The following is a 22,560-nucleotide window of genomic DNA, read 5'->3' as shown; positions in this document are numbered from 1 at the left end:
GCCAAATGAAAGTAACATTCCGAACAGCTTCTCGCGGTTCAATTTATACGGGATTTCAAATTTTGGAGTCGTAAGTTCGATTTGCTCGAGGGAGCTCGTTTTGTTATACTAAAATTTGAATACCGGTAATCGATTGTTGTTTTCCTAGTTACGAGGGATGGTATTTTATCGTAGGGATCTCGATTGTGCGGATTCTAACTGGTTCCCAGTGGAACTGGAATTTTTCCAGTCAAAAGGAATCCCTGATCGACGACGGTGATTCGCGAAATTCGAATGGATTGCGTCGGCCAAGGAGTCAATGATAATCGTGGCTACTGTGTTGCACGGGTATTACCAACTGTGCACATAAATTTTCAGGGGCCCGAAATCACCGTGGCGAAAAGATTTATTTATTGGACCATCAACAGGTACCGTGGACTGTCTTCTGCGGATGACAGGCTATAAATTCGTCGCGATATCGGGACGTTAAAGACATTTTCTGCAAAGGCGCAAATACCCGCAGAAGTTACAAACCACGATTGATGCACATTCTCGCACCTCAAAGGGTGCCTGAAAATTTCCAAAATTCTCGAGATATTCTCGACAATATTTATCGCGTACATCCGACATTGCTAACCGGGCACGCATCACCGGTGGAATTTGAAATACGAAAGTGGAGCAATTTCCATTTTCCACGCCACGGGTCATTTGTGTGCCTCTAAAATTAATTACTTGGAACAGAAAGTTAAAAATATCTGATCCATGGTGAAATTTGTTAAGCCTCGAGATCTCTACCTTTGTACGAACGAGGGATATTAACCACGCGTAATTAGCCTCCCACGTAAAAATATCTCAAATGTTATTAACCTCTTCCCGTACTTCAACGAGTCAGACTCGTGATGAAGATTTTGGTCCAAACACAAATATCACGTGTCAGACTCGTGAACAGAAAGACGGCCCAAACATGAATACCACGAGCCAGACTCGTGGATAGCAAATCGGACAAACGTAAACATCACGGAATGATGTTTTGCCAATTACAATCTGTGGTAATGGTTAACATACATTTTGAATATGTAGGTGTTGATATAATAAAGGAGCGATGTGTGTAAGAAAGGGATGAATGGGACAAGTATGCAAAGGACAAGGATGCCAATATCTAATGGATTCAGGTTATCCTCATAAACGAGTATGCGTGTAATGATGGAGGTGTGCGTGAATTGTGTATGTTCATATAATACATGAAAGTAGAAAGAACAAACCAGAGAGATTGGGCATAGGTCAGTTGTAATTGAGTTGCAATAGTGAAAAGAGGTGTGAGCATGTGATGGCAGGAATTAATTAAATTTATATTTAATATTTGTGTTTGATCATTTCTTTTATAATTAAATAAAGAATTGTTCTTATTGTCATTGATATTTCATCCACCACTCTTATAATCTCTGTTACAAAGCAGTAGACGTCTATCATTTGGGCCCGGATTTCGTCGAGCTAGATGGCACGAGAAGGGGTTAACCTTTGCACTCGACATTTTCGTTACAGGAAAATAGCAATTCGAAGACTTTCTGCCATAAACTCGAGGATATTTTTGAAACGGTAGATAGTATGCAAATTAAGACGTAGAATTATTTTTCCTCGAAATTCCACGCATTGTTGGGTAATTTTAAATTTGATGCGTTAATTAACATCGATCTTTAGAATCTGATTAAATTGAGACTGAGAGTCGCCTCTCGAGTGCAAAGGGTTAACAAATATTACGACAGTACCATGCACCAAAACCTCAGCCACGAATAAACGAGAGCAGAAATCAGCGCGAAGAACGCTAGTCTGAGAGCATCGAAACACCCACAACACCGGTTCCCCTCTAAGTAAAAGGAATTTCACGGAAAATTGATCCCCGGCGCAACACAGTCTACTTTCTCTACCCGTGAACCATAACCATCATCCTGGTATCTCGCCTCGCGACTTTTAGCAAACGAAAAGCCAGCTCCGTTGGCTGACTGTACAAAAGTTGCTCGTGTACCAGGCCACGGTTAATCCATCCGTTTATCCCACCACTTATCTGTCTGTCTGTCTCCAAAGCACTGGTTCAGGTTGGAAGCCCGTGGACGCGCAGAATTTCCCGATAATTAGGTGTCGCCTCGGAAAATTATCCTTCGCGAATACAGGCATGGCGGTTGTACGGGAGAAGGCTGGAAGGTTGGAGAATGGAGAACGTTTGATGGCGTGGGGTTGCATGGCGTTCACGGGAGCGAGAATGATTAGGCGGAAGGTAATCTTATTAGTCGTTCGGCAGCCAAGCTTTCCTTTAAACTCCGTCGCTCTTCTCATCTTTGTCGCGATCCCTCCAAGCTTGGCTTCCCCATTACCCCCATAGACGGCACCCGCTGCGCATACCAACAAATGTTTCGTGGAAAATACGAAAATCGCGATAGTCATCGGCTTAAGTCGGATTACGGGCTTCTCTCCTGTCATATCGATCCCTCGCTGCACTCGTCCCAGTTATCGGTATTGTCCGGGGTGATTAGTACCCGAGATTCGTCGATTACACCGGATATTTTGTTATCCCACCCGCTTTTTCCAGCTTAACCAAGGTAATGGATGAATCGCGCTTCGATATCCTTGTTCTACGCGAAAAAATAAACCGAAAAGGAAGAGGCAAGTTTTCTCGTTCGAAGCTCCGTTTTCGAGATAATCGAGTTGGAAATAGCAATGGTGGACACCGTGGCGCGCGGCGCTGATCGCGTTTCATTGCGAGTTAATCGAATGCGCGCGTGCTCCAAGTTTCGAACCGGATTTCCTCGGAAACGGAGCCTCGGACGGAAAAATTTCGTTCCTGCATTTCGACTTACTTTTACGCGTAGATTAATTTCCCGTGGAAATTCCGCATCCTCGAGTTATCGTTGGACTAAAATCCTATTGGTCCTCCTCGATTCGAGGGAGAGGTTTGCGCTGCGAGAATGGAAAGGTGGATTTAAAGAGGGATTTCATAGGCGAACGAATTGCGAAGCATCGTAATCAAAACTCGGGTATTCGAATACCGGAACGCGTTTAAAGATGAGCGATATCTCGGTCCAGTTACGCTGTTGCGAGCTGTTAACGAGCCATCGGTGGATCGATGGAAAAAGTATCGGGTACTCGTTGGTACGTACCTTCGTTGATCTTTTTACAGCCGAAGTTTCGCGAATTATGGAAAAAGAGGAAAAGGAGGAGAAAGAAAATTACGGCGAAACTCGAACGGTCTACCAAGTTTCTCAATGAAAAGTCATCTGTTGTCGGATACGCCGTTGACTCTTCGTTTTATTTCCACTCTGACAACTTCTTCGACACCTCGCGTTCATAAATGTACAATGGGCCTGCAAGTTTCTACCCATCTCGCTTCTCGCCGTGCTACTTTACCGAGAGAACTCGCTTAAGACGTCTTTATTATCCAAAGATACCCGACGTAACAACTTTACAGGGAGCCATTCGACTCGTAGGTACAATCTCGCCTAACGGTGAAAAAGAAAATTCCCTAAAAGTTCACGGGACAAGCAACGCAATCGATAACTCGTATCCCCCGTCGCTTTTCGAAACCTGGCCAGTATAATCAAGGTGAAACGACACGATAGCGTGCCCAGGAGAGAAGACAGTGTCGCCTCGATCGTGCAAGTACATTCGTTTTTCTCCGCTGACTCGTCTGGTTGGCGCGACCATATTTTCGTCCACGGCTAAGTGTCCCGGGTCCAGAGACACAAAGGGACAAGGGAAATAACGGGAAATAAGGTTGCGACCTTTCAACGACCGTCTTACGAGAAACGAGATTTGTATGGGGCTTGTTCTATCCTCTAACATAATAAGCAGTTCCGGTTTGTCTGAGCAAGAGGAGCGGATATAGACCCGGGACAAGCTGCTTTCTCTGAATAATTCTCCCGGGGCATTTAATGCGAGAAAGAATAAAATTGTTTACAGTAATTATCGTCTCCCTTAACGAAGTTTCTCAGTTAAACTGCGCGACGTTGCGCGTCACGGTTGTTTCCCTGGCGTTTGCAGGGAGAAAGGGCGAGGTCAGGGATCCATTAAAACGAAAAGAAATAATTCGAAAAGAAACGAGAGGTGGAACAACAATTACAAGCGAACCGACCTTTTCATTCAACGGGGAAATCGTTAATAAATCGCGACAAATTGGCGGAATTCGCCGAGTTCAATTAAGTATGACCGAACGAATTAATATTACCGCGAATGGCTTCGTTAAGACGCCGGTCCAGCCCGAATTAGTACCGACCCTCGTCTTTAAGCTTTCCCTGGCACACCTGAGGAGAGAGAAGCAGAGAGAGAGAGAGGGAGAAAAAGTGGGAGATCCATCCCCTAGACCGCGTCCATAAATTCTCTGGCCGTTGAAGTTATTAACGTAATTAGCAGTGAAAAGCTTAAGGGTTGGTCCGTGCTGGCAGCGCGTCTCCCTTTTCGCACCCCCGTAATCGATCTAACGTTAGGGGGGAAATAAAGGATACGCGTGGATTCGAAACGGGACTGCGATGATCGGCTAGCTGGATGCGGTCGCGATGCTGTTCCCGCTCGTAATCCCGGATAATCCTTTAATTTTTCCCGGCTCGATTTTACAGGCCCAGCACGTCGATTCGCGACTTGTACACGGTAGCGCGTAAAGACTGGCCATTTGTATCCGCCGGTGCATATATTAATCATACGAGAACCTGTTTGGATAGCCGCCACGCGCGAGGATCGATGCGCGGATGGATCGTCGTAGATCGGCGGGTATCGGGATGCGCGCGCCACGTGCGCGGCGTATCGATCGTTGGGGGGTGCGCGCAGCGCAATTTACGGTTCTACTTGCCGGCCGATCGTCCGTCGATCTGCTCGGGTTTCGTTCACGCCGGCAAGAATGCCGTCATGCGGTCGTGATAAATAAGTTTCGTTAATTAACACCGGGGATACACGGGGATTACGGACGTAATAGGATTTGCATCGATGCGCGATAATCGTTACCGATTTTTCTTCGCGTCCTCGCGCGTGCCCCCTTTTTTGTAACCGCGTTGTTTACGAGCTTCCCCGCCGACAACAGCGCCGATAAAAATAACGTTTATTCGCGTTTAACGGGTGAAATATAGCCCTGTTCGCGATGCACGGATAAACGAACAATTTTCGAGCCAGTTTGCAAAGAGTATTTTGCAAGGATTATACGTGTGTGTTCGGAATACAGTAACTATGTATCGGTAGAGAAGAAGAAGAACTGCCTTCGTACAGTTTCCAGATTCTAATGAATCTAACTCTCGGTGAACGCTTTACTTAACACTGCGCTCGACGATTTTTTGAGTAAAAAGGGGTACGAGTTGAAAAATTGTCTGCTACAGGGTTGGCGATATTTTTTGAGCAGTAAATAAGAAATCGTATAATAATTAATAAATAAAATTATTTAATTTCGATTGAGAACCGTTATATTATTTTAAATTTGATATATTAATTAATATCGCGTGAGAGGAGTCTTTATTTGCATGGAGTCACCCTGCATCTGTATCTATGTTTGCTTCGAGGAATCATAGGGCCTTTAAGGACTTGGCTGATGGGTTCGAGGGGTCACTCTTTTTGACAACCCACTGTCTGCATCACGCATCTCAGAAGACTCGGGCTTCCGCGCATTTGTACCATAAGGAAATAAAATATAATGAAAATTAAAAGTTCAATCTCTATAAATTCCATCTTTACCACAATTAAGCTCCGAAATTTTATCAAATGACGTCTGAAAGGTGTCTCTCGAGTGCAAAGTACACGTCACTCTCTTCTCTCGCGTAAGACTGCGACTCGTTCCTCGAGCTGTCCTTTTAAAGGTGGGCCTCATTTGTCTTTTGGTCCCCAAAATCAAGCCGATCGCCGCTTCGATTTGAGACTCCGGCTATCACTGCTGTTTGCTCCTCACTCACGCCATCTTATCGGTAATCGGAGCTCGCGTACTCTTATATATTCGTACTTTTTAGAGGGATGAAGATGACCATTGACTCTTAGTCACGATAGGAACGTGTAAGATGTTTTGAACTTTGACGCTGGGCATCCAACAAAAATCGACAGACCCGCAGAGGAGTCTGCTTCATCCAAATTGTAGTTGAGAAGATGAAGTGCTTTCCATCTTATCTTGTAAAAATCAATTTTACTGCGTCGTAACGTTCTGCCGTACGCGGTCGTAACGATCATAAAGAATAAGCTCATCGCGGATTCCTCGTTTTATGATCGAATTAAATCTCAAAGTCGGAGACTGCTGAACGACTGCTTCGGTTCGAGCCAGTAACGCGTATCGGTAGAACGGTAAGCCGATGTAAGAAGAATTTCAACAACGCGAGACCTGTACGTGCACACGAAGCAAAGAGATCGTGGAAGGAAAATTAAGAATCGGCAAGCAGAGGGGGCACAGATTACCCATCGACTTTGGCGTAGATTCGAGATTAATCGATGCCCGAGGGGAACTTGTTCACTCGTCGGATTATTACGTTTCCGAGGATAAATTACTCGCGTACTTGGCCACACCGAGACTCGACTAAACTCGCACTAATGTCGGTTTGCCATGGGTTGGCGACGCCTCGCGGGCACCTGTTTCGAGGGGTGTCTCGATGGTGGTCTCGATGCAGATCGGAAGCCAATTAATATCCACTGGCATCCCCGCTCATCCCGCCGTCGCCCTATGGTGAGCCACCGGAATATACCCCGTTGAAACATAACTGCACGGGCCGTGATATACTTGCGCCATGGGGCTCGCTTGTCGGCGATGGGACCCCATAAACCCCGTCATGCGATAACGGCGTTAACCTGTAGTTACCTCGTTATTTTCTAACGGCCCCGTCTCGAGAAAATCGAGATTGTAACGAGACGAGAGAGTGAGAGAGAGAGAGAGGGGGACTCCTCTTTCCTCGCCGTTCTTTCTTTCCTCGAATCTTTCGCGTGATTTACCTCGGCCTGATTTATCACCGCGATTCCCAGGGAAAATTTACCAGCGCCCGAGAAAAGAGTGGCTAGCCACGCTTATTTCGTCTTAACGCGTCGCAATTTCGATGCACCCAGTGTCGCGTGGTTTATGGAATTTATTAGCCGAATTCCTTTATTCGGAAAATACCGGAGATCGCAGTATGGCCGCTCGATAGCCGCCATTTTAACTCCCCTCGCTCGAGAATCTCGATTCCCGAATATCTGTCAGAGAAATACAGGGTGGTTTCCAACGCGACGTATTTGTCACCCAGGTTGCAATTATTCCGCCATTTTTCATATATTTCCAATATTCGACACACGTGGATCGGTTCTGAATCGGTTTATCACCCCCTCGGGTTACCTCGAGGGGAGGTCCGAGCCAAATTAACATTCGCAGTGGCGACTTCTCTGCAGCTTCTCGATTAGAAGGCTGCCGTGATAAGGATGCAAAGGTCTTCGTGCAGGTTCCAGAGAAGGTTTCCAAAGCCGGCTGCTACAACGCCGTTAATAATCTTTAAAAAGGCGAGCAGGTCGCGGCAGGGTTGGTAAGCCGCGACTAACGCGGTTCAGTTGGCTAAGTAAGTACAGCACGTGTCCTAACGAGGGTCTGTTCATTGTGCATATTCATTAGGACGTTCATTACAACCACTTGTCCACGACACCTCGACCCTGGAGATTCGTTTCGTAATATACTTCGCGGAGTCTAGCCTGGACCCTCAACCCCCTTCTCGATCGATTTCCCTTTGACATCGATCCGATTTTAGAGAATAATTCGTCATCGTGATCGCGATATAGCTGCAAGTTTGGTAATTTGCAAGAAAAATGACGCGGGTTGTGATGGAAGGGAGCGATACGATCTCGCGAGGGTGAGACCACGTTAGGCACCCTCCTGTCCGTTTTTAATAAAGTCTACTCTTGGATCTAACGGTGTCCCGGAGCTCTGACACCGACAAGAAAGCTTTGGCTGATTTCGGTGTTTATCCTTCCCGGCTGATGGAAATTCGGTGGTTATGAATCTCTTAGGGCCTGTATCCATGGTTCCCTAGGAGAAGGTTCATCGACCAAAATGTAATTTCGGGGGGAGGCAAGGTTGCAAGAATAGGGAGAATATTAGGGCCTCCTTTGAATCGAATTTTCTTGGCTCATTCGACGTCAGGTTTTAATAATTTCGATTCCTTTGTGGTAGCATCATTTAGCAACACCACCCTCGCTGATAGATGGATTTCTACTTGAAGGAGATCGAGGACCTTCTCGCAAGTCATATATATACAATTTTTAAATTTTTCAATAATATCCAGATCTAAGGCCGGACCTGTTAGTTAGCCTTTTTATTTATTATTTATTTCATTAGTTTTATTTATTTATTTACTTATCCAGTCTACCCTCTGTATCCTGTTTACTTAAAACCAAAAGCTGTATTGTTTTCATATATGTGTCTTTCTATACATAGGCACACACGCATTTTAATATACAATAAAATAACTCTTTGGTTTATATTATCCTACAGTGATAAGCATTTAATTTGTTTGAAGTTTAAGTTTAATTTAAGATTGCGAGTACTTCACGCTGGAGCTATCGATCTCATGGTCCAAGTTCTCATTTGTAACCCTTTTGTATGGTTTGCTTTCTTTGGATGTATATTATTATTAATATACATTATTATATAAATCAAAATAAATTCTGGTGTATAAAACGTATGTTAAAACGGCCTACTAGGTAGCCTTATCGATGAGTCCACTAATATACCCAGGACGAAACGCATCCCTTCTATTTCCTTTTATCCCTTGTAGCACCACCACCATGTCGAGGATATCTGCGACAAGCCAATTTCAATAACCATGGGGAAGGACCCCCCACGCCTTCTTCAGGTTCAGCTTTTTCATTAATCCAATTAATCAATAAACGCATATTTCTCGATATTTCGACCTTGAAACGGAACATTCCTCACCGAGACGATTATCCCCGTCGTTGGCCGATCTCCAGCCCTAAGACTCGGATATCCATCCTTAATCGGGCCGCGTTTACGAGACGTCTAGGCAAAAAGACGACTCGCGAGATGATAATCGAAATTACATGGAACCCCGCAGAAGAAGGGAAAAAATGGCGGTTCATGGCTGACGCGAAAAACAAACAGGACGGTCGATCGGAAAAACAAAGCTGGTATCGTAAAATCTTGATGCAGGGGGGTGGGCGCGCGTCCGTTCCCGGGTGGGGAACAGTTAATGATGAAATCTAGATGCAATTGCGATAAAATATCGTTCTTGCGCCGGCAGGCAGGCTGGCTCCGGAGGAAATCGCGCGATTTTTCCCGATGGTTAATAACGTGGATAAATTTTTTCGTTATCTCCAGCCCGAACCCGTGACCACGAGGACGCTGTTACCAGGTCCAATTAACGAGGCGCGTATTTTCGAAAGGAGCAGACACCGAGACGCGCCCCCCAGTCTCGATAGCCTGCGTCGTTAATGAGATAGAAATAGTAACGAACCGGCTTGGTCCTGTGCGGTGTATCGCGTGAATCAGTGCAACGAACAACTTTCCTTTTTCTCGCTTTCCTTTGCATTCGCTTTCCTCTTTTCCGCTGCCACTTATCGAGCTTCCCTCGCGCCCTTTGATTCCGCGTCTCGCGCTTCGTTAGGATTCCTCCGGTGCGTTGAAATTTGTATAGAAACGTGTCTCCGAACGCGTCCAAAGCGAGACTTGCCTGCTGCCGCAGCGACGCAGTGGCCTCTCGAGGTCGTCTCTTTTCTCGATGGAATCAATTAATACCGACCCGTTGTTTTCGCGCCACTACCAATTAATTATATTATTAGCGTCTATAAATGTTCCGTAGGCGAATTATTAAATTGAAATTATAATTTCGACCCGGTTGGAATAAATGCGAGCGGAATCATGAAAATTCATTCACGCTGCTGCACACCGGCGTTCATTGAATAATGGCTTTAATAATGTAACAATAACCAGTCTGGTGTGAAGCCTTTGTGCTCTTGCAGATACGAAACCGAAATTGCGAAACATCCCCCGATAATCACGTTAATTTACATCGGTGTCTGTCGATGATGATGAATTCCTTTGCGACGGATCTAATTGATCGTCGTTACAAATGTCGTCGATGAAAAATGTACATTGCGCTATTGCGAGCTGGGAAGGACTCTAGCAAAGGAAACAGTATTAACCATTTGCGCTGGCAACAAATTCACAGACGCGTGTGCCAGAACGGTTTCCGCGACAATTGCCTGACGACGTGTATACCACGTCGTTGACGATTCTGGGACAAAAGTATTACGACGTGCGTGGCACGTCTTTCCAGCGCAAGTGCTTAAGAGCGGTATCGGGTTCAGCTTAGGCGTTTAGGGTATCTGGAGTGCAAGCGGACGAACGGATGACCACGTGTGAGAATTGTATGGATGAGATATTTATGACTGGATCGAGTGCAAGCAATGAACGAAAGTTTAGTAATGGATTCCGCAATTGCGCGTAATCGTAATCTAAATCTAGTATCAATCCCAGAATATTAGCTATCAATTCGGGAAATTCAATCGTTCGAAGAGGAAATTATAATAATTTTTCCTTTTACCAACCGTATATTTTTCTCCTATATTTTTCTTCTACGAGATAAAAATTTAACAAACCTCGAGCTTGCGATGTAATTCGAACTTTGGGGGTGTTTTATATTCTTCCATCTGCGTTCTAGGGAAACGTGGAAAGTAAGACGGAAATTTCGAAAAATGTCGGTTTTACGGTCTCGAGCTCGGAAAAAATACTGCTTTTACGGGCTTCTTCGACCGCTGTTTACCGCGCAAGGCGAGCCGCGAGGAAAATTCTGGAAAATAAAAGAAAATTCTAGGCGAGATCCGCGAACCGCGCGAATCCCTGGCGCAACTTTGCCGAATCGCGATCGGAAACGTGATATTCCACAGGTAACGCTTGTTTCACGGGTGATAGAGAAGGGGCTGGTTAAAATCGATGTGCATACCGCGCGTTATCGTACCGAGGCACATTGTCGTCATTCGAGAAGGATACAGATAGAGAAAGGAACTAGAAACGGCCAATTAAGGGCGAGGATACCGGGTTCTATGACTGCATACCTCGTGGAATGGATACTGTTGGCCTGCCGTCGAATTCTTCGCCGATGGTAGCCATTTTTATTATCAATTATACCGAGAATGCTTGTAAATTACGCTTCCGTGGAATTGCCGGTAAGTATCGCTGGTTACCGAGAAGTCCACGAATTCTGCAACCGATGAAACGATCCGAGAGCAACCTGTTGGAATTTCTAGAAAATCGTACCGATTTTCTCTGTAACTATCGTTGAACATCGTTCGGTATCGGTGATGAGATAACTTATGGTCGAAAGTTACGCTATATTTGATAAACACCTCTCTCGAGATAAATTTATTTCGAAGGTCCAAGCGACCTTAACGAAGAATAAAATTGTACCGATTTTCTCTGCAAGTATCGCTGAAGATCGTTCGGTATCGGTGACGAGATAACTTATGGTCGAAAGTTACGCTATATCGAATAAATACTTCTTTTGAGAAAAAATTATTTCGAAGGTCTAAGCAATCTTAATGAATAATAACGAAACTGTGTTTTAATTCCACTTTATATTTGAATTTTTTTCTTTATTAGAAATTTCTTATTATATTATTATATTTAATTTTAAAAAATTATTTCTCGCGGAAATTCGTGGATGATAGATCAATCTTTGGATCCTTTTTGTCTCCGAGCTATGATTCGTAAAAGTACCTGCAGCTTTTAATTCGCAAGTGCTAGAAACTGTGTTAATTCAACTTTATATTGGTATTTTCTTCTTCATTGGAAGTTTCTTCTTCATTATATTTAATTTTAAAAAATTATTTCTCGCGAAAATTCGTGGATTATAGATCTCTATTTGGATCCTTTATTTCTCCAAGTTATGATCCGTAAGAATACCTGCTGCTTTTAGCTCTCACGTGTTAGAAACTGTCTTGTAATTCAACTTTACATTGTAATTTTCTTTTCCGCCATATTTAATTTTAAAAAATTATTTCTCGTGAAAATCCGTGGATTACAGATCTCTCTTTGAATCCTTCCTTCGCCGAGCTACGATACGTATGAGTACCTGCTGCTTTCAGGCCGCAAGTGTGACGGAAAATCAGGATGAGAAGAAAAATGCACGCGAGACGCGTTAATCGAGCGACGTAAAAGCATCCTGCGTTTTATCGAAGCCATAGAAACTCTGTGGCCCTCGTTTCGCGACACAAATTCCCGCGTGTGTCTACGTCGGAGTATAAACTCGGCTGAATAACGCTGAAAACAGTCCACGTGATATACGGAAAGCTTGTTTCTGAGTCGCCAACATTTATGATACTTATATACTAGCGCGATCCAGGTGTTTCGGGCTTTCCTGGCTATTAATTGTCAAAGTAGTCAACCTCTCCGAGTCATGTGTTTACGCTGAGAGCAGACTTGCAACTGACGTAACCACGGGCTTCACGTGCAACTCCACTAGGAGGCAAACATTCAGGGGAAAAAGGTGGAACAACGCTTGGTTCGTTCACGTTCAGCGTGTAAAATCTGCCACAACTGCTAACGAACCAAGTCTCTTTCGAATATTTAAAAAATTATTTTCAACATTCGGTTAACGTCACATGAAACTCGCCGATGTCTATGGTATTTGGCAGTCAGCCGAGTTCAACAGATAGGGATCGTGGAAATTGGGGGAAATGCGTGGCATTTGCGTTTCTATGACAGAGCTTAAAATTCTGTTCGGTGATCGAGAAGGAAAAATTTCGGGGATTCAAAGAAGCTCGGGAAAAATTAGAAGAGATAGTGATAATATGAACCACAGTTGGGTTCCTTAGGAAGACCTGATTTAGGTTGAAACGATGCAGGATTCACGAGATATAATATTCTAAACGCGATTTCAAAAAATACTTATTTTTATACTATCATTTTTTCGCACTAATTGAACTTGAAATTCTGCTCAGTGATCAAAAGGGAAAATTTCAGGGGTTCCAAAAAGTTCAGGGAAATTAGAAGAGATGATAGTAATAGAGACCATAGTTCGGTACCTTAGTCAGATTTAAATTGATTTAGGTTGGAATGTAGAATTCGCGAGGTACATACTCCAAACAAGATTTCAAAAAATTTTCCTGCACCGAATGGAGTTGTACAAAATTGAATTTTTTAACAAATTCGAATATTAAAATTCATATACTACTCCAGTGATAGCAGCAGAAAATACAAAACAGCAACCTCCAGTGGCAGATTTTGCAAATGAAATTTAGCAACAAAAGAGTCACCGATATAAAGACTTACATATTTTAATAAATTACTTTTTTAGTAAATAAATATATTAAAAATATATCCTTCTCTTAATAGACGTACAAATAGTGCAGAATTATGGATGTTCCAAGATATGACACAGCAAACCAGTGAACCTAACTTATTTCTACTTTTTTAATAAATAAATATATTAAAAATATATCCTTGCTTTAATAGACGTACAAATAATTCTGAATTACAGATATTCACATGTGTGACACAATACCCGAGTGAACCTAACTTATTTCAACCTTTTCAATAAATAAATATATTAAAAATATATCTTTCCTTTAATAGACGTACGAATAGCACAGAATTATAGATATTCCCAAATATGACACAGTATCTAAGTGAACCTAACTTATTTCTACTTTTTTAATAAATAAATATATTAAAAATATATCCTTGCTTTAATAGACGTACAAATAATTCTGAATTACAGATATTCACATATGTAACACAATACCCGAGTGAACCTAACTTATTTCAACCTTTTCAATAAATAAATATATTAAAAATATATCTTTCCTTTAATAGACGTACGAATAGCACAGAATTATAGATATTCCCAAATATGACACAGTATCCAAGTGAACCTAACTTATTTCTACTTTTTTAATAAATAAATATATTAAAAATATATCCTTGCTTTAATAGACGTACAAATAATTCTGAATTACAGATATTCACATGTGTGACACAATACCCGAGTGAACCTAACTTATTTCAACCTTTTCAATAAATAAATATATTAAAAATATATCTTTCCTTTAATAGACGTACGAATAGCACAGAATTATAGATATTCCCAAATATGACACAGTATCTAAGTGAACCTAACTTATTTCTACTTTTTTAATAAATAAATATATTAAAAATATATCCTTGCTTTAATAGACGTACAAATAATTCTGAATTACAGATATTCACATGTGTGACACAATACCCGAGTGAACCTAACTTATTTCAACCTTTTCAATAAATAAATATATTAAAAATATATCTTTCCTTTAATAGACGTACGAATAGCACAGAATTATAGATATTCCCAAATATGACACAGTATCTAAGTGAACCTAACTTATTTCTACTTTTTTAATAAATAAATATATTAAAAATATATCCTTGCTTTAATAGACGTACAAATAATTCTGAATTACAGATATTCACATGTGTGACACAATACCCGAGTGAACCTAACTTATTTCAACCTTTTCAATAAATAAATATATTAAAAATATATCTTTCCTTTAATAGACGTACGAATAGCACAGAATTATAGATATTCCCAAATATGACACAGTATCTAAGTGAACCTAACTTATTTCTACTTTTTTAATAAATAAATATATTAAAAATATATCCTTGCTTTAATAGACGTACAAATAATTCTGAATTACAGATATTCACATGTGTGACACAATACCCGAGTGAACCTAACTTATTTCAACCTTTTCAATAAATAAATATATTAAAAATATATCTTTCCTTTAATAGACGTACGAATAGCACAGAATTATAGATATTCCCAGATATGACACAGTATCCAAGTGAACCTAGGTTCCTCATGAATTTTGACACAGTAAGCTCAAAAATTCGCCATCACTGCGCTACCCTATTCTGTCTGGCATATCGGTATATTATTCTCCCAGCTGAATAAAAATTATTACCTCGGTAATACCCTGTTTTCCAACGATTAAAGAGAATAACAAGTTGCATGGTTTATAGCCACCTAATAAAACATTCTTATACCAAAAGATCCTTATCAACGTTTCCGGGACGTTTCACTCGTTAAGCGCTTAACAAGTCGGCTTAAATCGTTATCTTATCCAGCCACATCGACTTTATCGCGAACCTCGTGGTCGCTGACGAGGAGAGGAGCCTCGATTCTCGAATTCGGTTTCATAGACCGCGAATAAAAGAGGCGTGAAATTTTCCGCACGATCGCGCGACCCACGAGGTTTTCCGAATTCCAGGGAATCGTAGGCGAGCGAAGGGTGGGCCCGACATAGGGGATAGGTCGATTGAAATCAAAATTCGTGGCGGTGGTTACGCGGATCGAACGGAGGAGACCGGAGCAGAGCGTTGCAGACGTTGGCTCGTCGCCAATTATAAATTTGCCTTTATGCAAAAGGTAGCCCGGCGTGCGCGCCTCTTCATGCAAATTTCTCAACGCGATGCCAGGCTAACGTCACGCCGGAGAAATTGTTGTCCGTGGCAACGAATGTGGACAAAAGGAAGAAAAACACAGCCGGACTGCGATAGCGGCGAAATGAGCGAGAAGAGGACGACTCGAGACTTGTTCGATATACGTACTCGCGAGATTTATCTCGTTCGCTTCTTCGCGTTCGCGATGTATGTAGATCGAGGATTCGTGATCGATCCTACGAGTAATTCGATCGCGGGAAGATAAACGGCACTGAAGGGTTAACTTTGCTTAACCCTTAAAGTGCGGACGACTTTCTGCCGAAGCGTTTCACAGGGACTGTGCGTGCTTAACGCTCACGATCGCTGTGGACGGAATACTTTTCGCTAGTGCGAGCCCTGTCGATTAACTGTTCAAGGCGCAACTAACAAGTTATTATTGTAATTCTTTTGCAGCAGGTTAAATAATAAAGAAACGTTATTTTCACTGCCGCCGCTAAGAATACACACATATTTGTCTCGCATAAAGTTACATGTAATACTATTCCATGGAAAACCGAAAAAATTGAACAACGCATATATGCGTCCATAGCGCTCTAAGGGTTAACCCTCAGTGACTAAAAGGTAATGAGTAGTTTCGAATTCACTCGTATGAAATTATCCTAATTATTATCCTAATCTTCCGGGAAAAATTTACCGGGACAGCGCGAAAGGATCGTATGGACGAGATATCTATGACTGTATCGAGTGATCGATACATTAACCCTTTGCACTCGAGAGGTGCCCTTCAGTCGCCATTTGAAAAAATTTCGAAGCTCGATATTAATTAATATATCAAATTTAAAATAATTTAACAGCGTGCGCGGTGTCGGAATTAAATAATTCTACTCCCTGTTATTTATTACGCGATTTCTCATTTACTGTTTGAAAAATATCAGCTTTATAGCAGAAAATTTCTCAACTCGTACCCTTCTTTAACCAAAAAATTGTCGAGCGCAAAGGGTTAATAATTCGCACTATTTTTGCTTTGCCATATTCTTCGATAATTCATTATTGCATCGTAAGAATAATGGAAATTTTATCATAGCCCCCTGAGTGTATATAATACCATACCGTACGATATAAAACTGCGGTGCAGTCAAGGTGTTAACGCGAACGAAGTATAATATTCAGGAGAAATTGCCGAGAGATTGCTACATCATCGTGCTAGAAAATTATTATTACTCTGAAACGTGAAATATAATTTAAATAAATTAATTTATCATATCTCCTTTCTCATCTTACATGACGTAAAGAGATCGCGAATTTTTTCCTAATTGATATTCCATGCATTACCCAACCTAACCTAACTTAACTAATGGGAAAAATAGCACGGATGTGCAATACTCAGGCAGATTCATTTTCTAAATTTAATAAACGACGTGTAAATATTTTTCTCCGCCAAAGTAGAACACTGGTAATTAACCAAACGCATCGCGGAGACTAGCCGACTGCCTAGATCCGCTATCTCGAAAGGAAAGTCGCAGAAATGAATTTTATACGCGTTGTTCGTCGAATCGAGATAACAACGAGCACATGATCGACGCTTAAATTACAAGGCGTATTATCTCGCAGTCGGAGCGTCCGCGACACTTCCGGAAATTTCGAATCGGAGTCCCGGGCACTGGTGCAAACAAAGGTACACGAGACACTCCGCGCAAGTGTGCAAATACGAAAGATATAATGTTCAGTTTACTTTGCGCGTCGGTATATCCGGTTTTCCCTGTCGCGATTTCCAGGCGAGATCGAAACCGTGAGATTGATAGCGGTTCGACGGAGGAATAAAAAAGAAAGAAAGAAAAATCGGGGGGAGAGAAATAAAAGAGAGGAGAGAAAGGGATCCCTTTGGCGAATGAAATGTCAGGGAACGTAGCCGGAATAGAGACTTTGGTGCATCGGCTAGAAATGATGCTTTACACCGGGGGAGGAAAAAAGATAAATTTTCCTCGATATCGATCTCTCGCGCTTTTTGCAAATGGTCGCACAGCACGTTCGGTTTGCTTCGCTTTTGCGAGGCGAAGAGAAGGATGGGGAGGACGGAATCAAACGGGAACACGGTATATTTTTACAGGTCACCGCGCGCGCGAATTTTTCTTTCGCGGAAATACAGTTGGGAAAGAACGGTATACGCGCGATTTGTCACGGGCCTCCCCGAACGGGGCTTCCTTCGGCATTAAAATGGCAAGATAAATTTTACGACACGTCATTGCGCGTGTTGTTCGCCGAATAAAAAGAATGCCGCTCGATTGTCGTAACTCGAATCACTTTATAGCCATACACGCGAGCTTCGCTTCTCGGACGCGCCGTGCTAGCAACGTTATCGCTTTTTCCAATGAAAATATCGCCGAAATTCCGGACCGAATGACAATGAGTCTGTTTTCCTTTTCTGGTTGTATAATAGCGGGATAAAAATTCGTAAATTTTCTGCCGCCGGAGTATGCACGAGCGCTATTCCGAACTAATCTTCGCGAGGATTGCGCGGAGATCGCACCCCCGATATCCCTGCATGCGAATAATCGCGAGCAAATTGCCATAGACGCGACTCGTTCGATGGTTCGCTCATTTTATAGTTCGCAAGTTTCCCGGAAGCGATATGCGCGAGTCTTAGAATGACTTTACCCACCGGTTTGACCCCCCCACCGGGTAGGGGTAGGTGATAGGGGATGGAAGTTCAAGCACAAGAAGAAGACATTTACAATTAGGCTAATAGGACGTACTGTTAGTTACGGTTTCAGACTCTCGAAGGAGAATTAGTAAGTAATGAGATAATAATGCAAATTTCGATGCGTGTTTATGTCTAATGACAGTATACAGAGGGTTGATAAAAATGCTGGTGGAATTGGGACCTCTAGTTTGGCAAGTAAAACTTACAGGTCTGTGACAATGGAGATAGAACTGGTAGAAGAAAACACACACTATAGTTTGCGTGAGTTTGTACAAATGGAAGAAACTTGAGTTCTATCTTATCTTCTTTTCTTTTGTTTATCTGTAATAATTATTAAATAAGGAATATATAATTCATCTATTAAAATTATTGGACCGATATTTGAAACTTCGTCGAGAACTTACTTATAAAAACCATGGACTTAATTATAAAATTATTAAAAAGTTATTAAACTTGTAACCATCTTCTACATCTAAGACACCTGAGTTTTATCTTATTTTTGTTTGTTTATTTGTAATCACTATTAAATAAGAAATATATGTAATTCACCTATTAAAATTATTGGACTGACGTTTGGAACTTTGTTGTGAACACCATAATCTTGAAGTTGTAAAATTATCAAAAAATTATTAAACTTGGAACCATCTTCTACACCTAAGAGACTTGAATTTTATCTTATTTTTGTTTATTTATAAACATTAGCAGAGAAGAAATATGTAATTCACCTATTAAAATTATTGAAACGATGTTTGGAACTTCGTCGTGAACACCATAACCATGGACTTGCTTATAAAATTATCAAACAATTATTAAACTTGTAACCATCTACTACACTTAAGAGACTTGAGTTTTATTTCATTTTTGTTTATTTATTTCTACTCACTACTAAATAAGAAATATATAATTCGCGTATTAAAATTATTGGAACTTCACTGTGAATACCATAACCACGGATTTACAAAATTATCAAAAAATCCACGATAATCGATCACCCTTCTTCACCTAAACGTGTCTCCCTTATCAACCAAGTCGACAAAACTTCAGGAAAAGTCAGATATTTTGACAGCAGAATTTGACAAAATTCTAGATACATGCTTACCAGTTAAATTGGCAAACTCCATAAAGCAAACAGCATGAATTTCTTTGGAGCATAGAAACTTCATCAAAGATCATATACTTTAGCACGAAAAATTGATGAAATTCGACGAGTATACCTAATCGCTGTCAACGCGTCTGAACGGCTCGCGATTCCCGCAAGAACACCAGTGGCACGAACTGGAACCACGCGACAGCCTGGCCACTGGAAGCCCAAAATCTCTCGATTAAACTGCCCGATACCATCGATTCGGAGATTCTACATTTTCCAAGATTACCCGTAAACCCTAGTCGCCTGCACCGAGCAATTTCTTCGGCGGTAGGACGCGACGTTAATTTCATCGCCTTTCGACCTACGACTCTTATCTCATCACCGGTATCGCAAGTTCCTGTCACGTATCCTCCCCTTAAATCCCGGTTAAACGTAACGCGGCAGGCACATTTTCGGTCAGCTACCTAGCGAGCGATCAGAAATTGGCCTATGGTAATTTCCCTCGTTTCTCTTCGCCGGTTGGAATGATGCCGGGCGCAGATCCCTGGCGGTGCCCCCTTTTTTTCATTTTGTCGTTCACGAAATTGCCGAATGCACGGTGGCACACGTGCGCTCCTGCAGGAATGGATGTTTTCCTGGCTTCAGGAATTCCGTATGAATATTTATGAGCGACCATCTCGACCTGGGCGCGGTGGATGGAATCTCTCTTCCCCTCTTCCCACGTATTCTTTTCACCCCGATACACACCCTGCTCCTCCATCCCGCCGTTTCGATTTCTCCATTCCGTCTGGCCACGTCTATTTCCCTTCTTACAACCGTGTCTGCGAGCCTCCATAATCGCTACAAAATCATAGCGCGCCTCTATCAACATCGTTAAAGCGGAGATCGCGCTTGGTCGTTCCCGGGAGATGGAATTAACGGAAGAACGGTTCGAGAGAGCCGCGAATCCGGCAGAGTCGAACTCGTTCCTTTTGCTTCTGGCTCATGAGCGGCTTATGAGCCTTTTTTCCTCCATCCACAGACTCGTCTCCCGGCTGAATTAAAAACCGAACCGCGATCGATGCCGTTGCTTTTTCCGCGCCATTGGGCCCCGGCTAATTATCGCTACTCTGCTCCAGCATTACCTGTTAATCGTCGGTTAATATCGCGCCCAAGTGATGAACGGACACATGACGCAAGAGGAGGATTCGTCGAACCGGGTTGGGCTACATAGGAGTCGAATTTTCGTCGATTCTTGGGGCACAGATACGATAGCAATTAAGTAGAACGGAGTTGGGAGGTGTCAAAGATTTCTCCGAAACGGTTTTATCTTTCTTTTATCGCAGCCTGGACACTTCGTTCGCGCTTTTACGAGACACTTTATTCCTTCCTACTCTGGTTGGAGTTGGGTCGTGAGACAGGTCCCAGTGACGGAACAACTCTGTGAGACTCCTTGTCATTCCGATTTCATTGCATGGAGTTTGACAGCGGGTTGGGACCAATCTTCGTTTTTTGGCTTCCTTGCAATTTATTACATTACCGATTCGAATGTCGTAAAAGTGGAATAGAATTTTTGGACATATTCCTGGGCCAAATCTGTTGTTGGGTCCACGGGGGTCCGATGAGGTAATCGTTTCTTATTTTTTATAGGGGGACCACAGGCCAATTTTTTTTCCGATTTAACATACGTTTTTATGTATGTAGATTATATGCGTTTGTATCTGTATGGACCTAGCAGGCCCTGCTAGACAGGGATATTATTCAAAGGTTTGGAAGTTATATATATGCGAAGCGGAGGTTTTCGGAGGACTTGCGAGAAAGTCCTCGAACCTCCTTTAAGTTGGGGGCCATCTAGTGGCGAGAATGAGAATGATGGTCGCTACACTTTCTTGAGATATTTCGGACACTCTTAGATACTTTCCAAGAATAATTCGTATTTTCTGGAATTTGGAGAATTTCTAAAAAATTTTATTTTATTTCTATGCTGTTCCTGTGCCAGATGGCGCCACTAGCGTTGCCCACTTTTCCACTTGCTTTTTCCATCGCAATGGCCAGACAATCGCGATTCGCGCGTCCGATTCGGCATTCTAATCACGAATGTGCAATCGGGGGATTTACGTGGTTTTTTAAGCGCCCGATTCGATCCCTCGCCCTCTTCGATTCGCACTTCTCTCGTCCCGTCCGCGTTCCCTTGAAATAAGATTTGCCAGGGAGGAAATGAAATCTCCTCTTTATTCGCTCCCCGGCAGACTGCAAATGTTCTACACTGAGTTCTTGTTTATACGGCTGGCTAGTGGAATAATGGATTTTCGATTTGCCTCTTTCGCTGATTTAAAGGAGAGAATGCGCAAGAATCATTTCCACTCTTCGTAAATCTGGCCTCTTCGTTTAAGAGATTCGACAGGCTCGTTATCCGATATCGATATCGAATTTAACGTTAAACCGTGCAATTATAATGCACACCGATTGCCGAAGATTAAACTTTTTAATCGGACACCCGGTTTCCACGAAACGCTGGAAAATTAATCGTTATTCGATTACGCGAGCCAACTTATTACGATACGAGCACGTTGTAAATGCCTGCAATTTGTTTGCCAGATAAAATAATCAGTTATATTACTTAGCAAATAACGCAATTTCCTCCGCTGGTAAATAAAATTTGTTTTTGGGTCAAACCAGGAGCCGATAGGAACCGCTCGAGGGCAGTTCGGAACCGAAGCATTAGGACCTTGTTTCCGGCTTGGAAGAAGTTTCCACGCTCCTCCTTTTGTCGCAGCCTTTCTCAAACTTATTTCCAGATGTCGATCGGATTTTTCAACCCATCCTCCCGCGAGCTTCCCCGCGATCCGGCTCGATTTCAACAGAAATGGCACGCTGGATGCGGTTTTTAGACTGCGAGAAGTTCCATGAAAAATACCCTGTTCATTCGTCTTTCTCTTAAAGAATCGTTCTCATATTTCCCAGCAACGAATCGAAGGGCTTTCTCTATCCAACCAACCGCGAATCTTTTCTTCCATTTTCCCTCCATTATTTTTACCATTTTCTACACGCTTTCTCGGTAGAAGTAGATTCGAGGAGATAGAATTTCAGGCGGAATTTTTACAATTTTTATATCGGTTTTTGAACATTTTTTCCGAATATTTTTCCCGTGTTTTCGTATGAAAGGGGACGCATCGATGTTCTCGGATTTTGCATTTCGAGGAAATCTCACGCGAGCACGGTCTTCGCGGAATCAATCCCTTGGCCTATTTCTGCTCCCATTTGCTTTGATGTCTACTTCTTATTCAACTGCGAACTGCACGTTCGCTCTGCCGGAAAATGTTCGTTCCGATTCATTTCCTTCTGGGAAGGGAGAATCGCGAAAATTTCGGCAAAGCAGCGGCCTGCATTCTCTCCTAGCCTCGAGTC

The 22,560-nt window shown here is 42.4% G+C and overlaps 1 protein-coding gene across 1 annotated transcript in view; it reads left to right on the top strand.

The window, feature by feature from the left end:
- Positions 1-22,560, top strand: part of LOC108545449 (brain-specific angiogenesis inhibitor 1-associated protein 2-like) — a gene marked incomplete at its 3' end in the record, with an annotated part of 217,061 nt that overhangs the window by 29,484 nt on the left and 165,017 nt on the right. The window lies entirely within an intron of this gene.

The sequence above is a fragment of the Eufriesea mexicana genome, unplaced genomic scaffold, assembly GCF_001483705.2.
Source record: "Eufriesea mexicana isolate 0111107269 unplaced genomic scaffold, ASM148370v2 scaffold422, whole genome shotgun sequence".
NCBI classification, from domain to species: Eukaryota; Metazoa; Arthropoda; class Insecta; order Hymenoptera; family Apidae; genus Eufriesea; species Eufriesea mexicana.
This window is presented reverse-complemented; position numbering and strand designations above follow the sequence as displayed.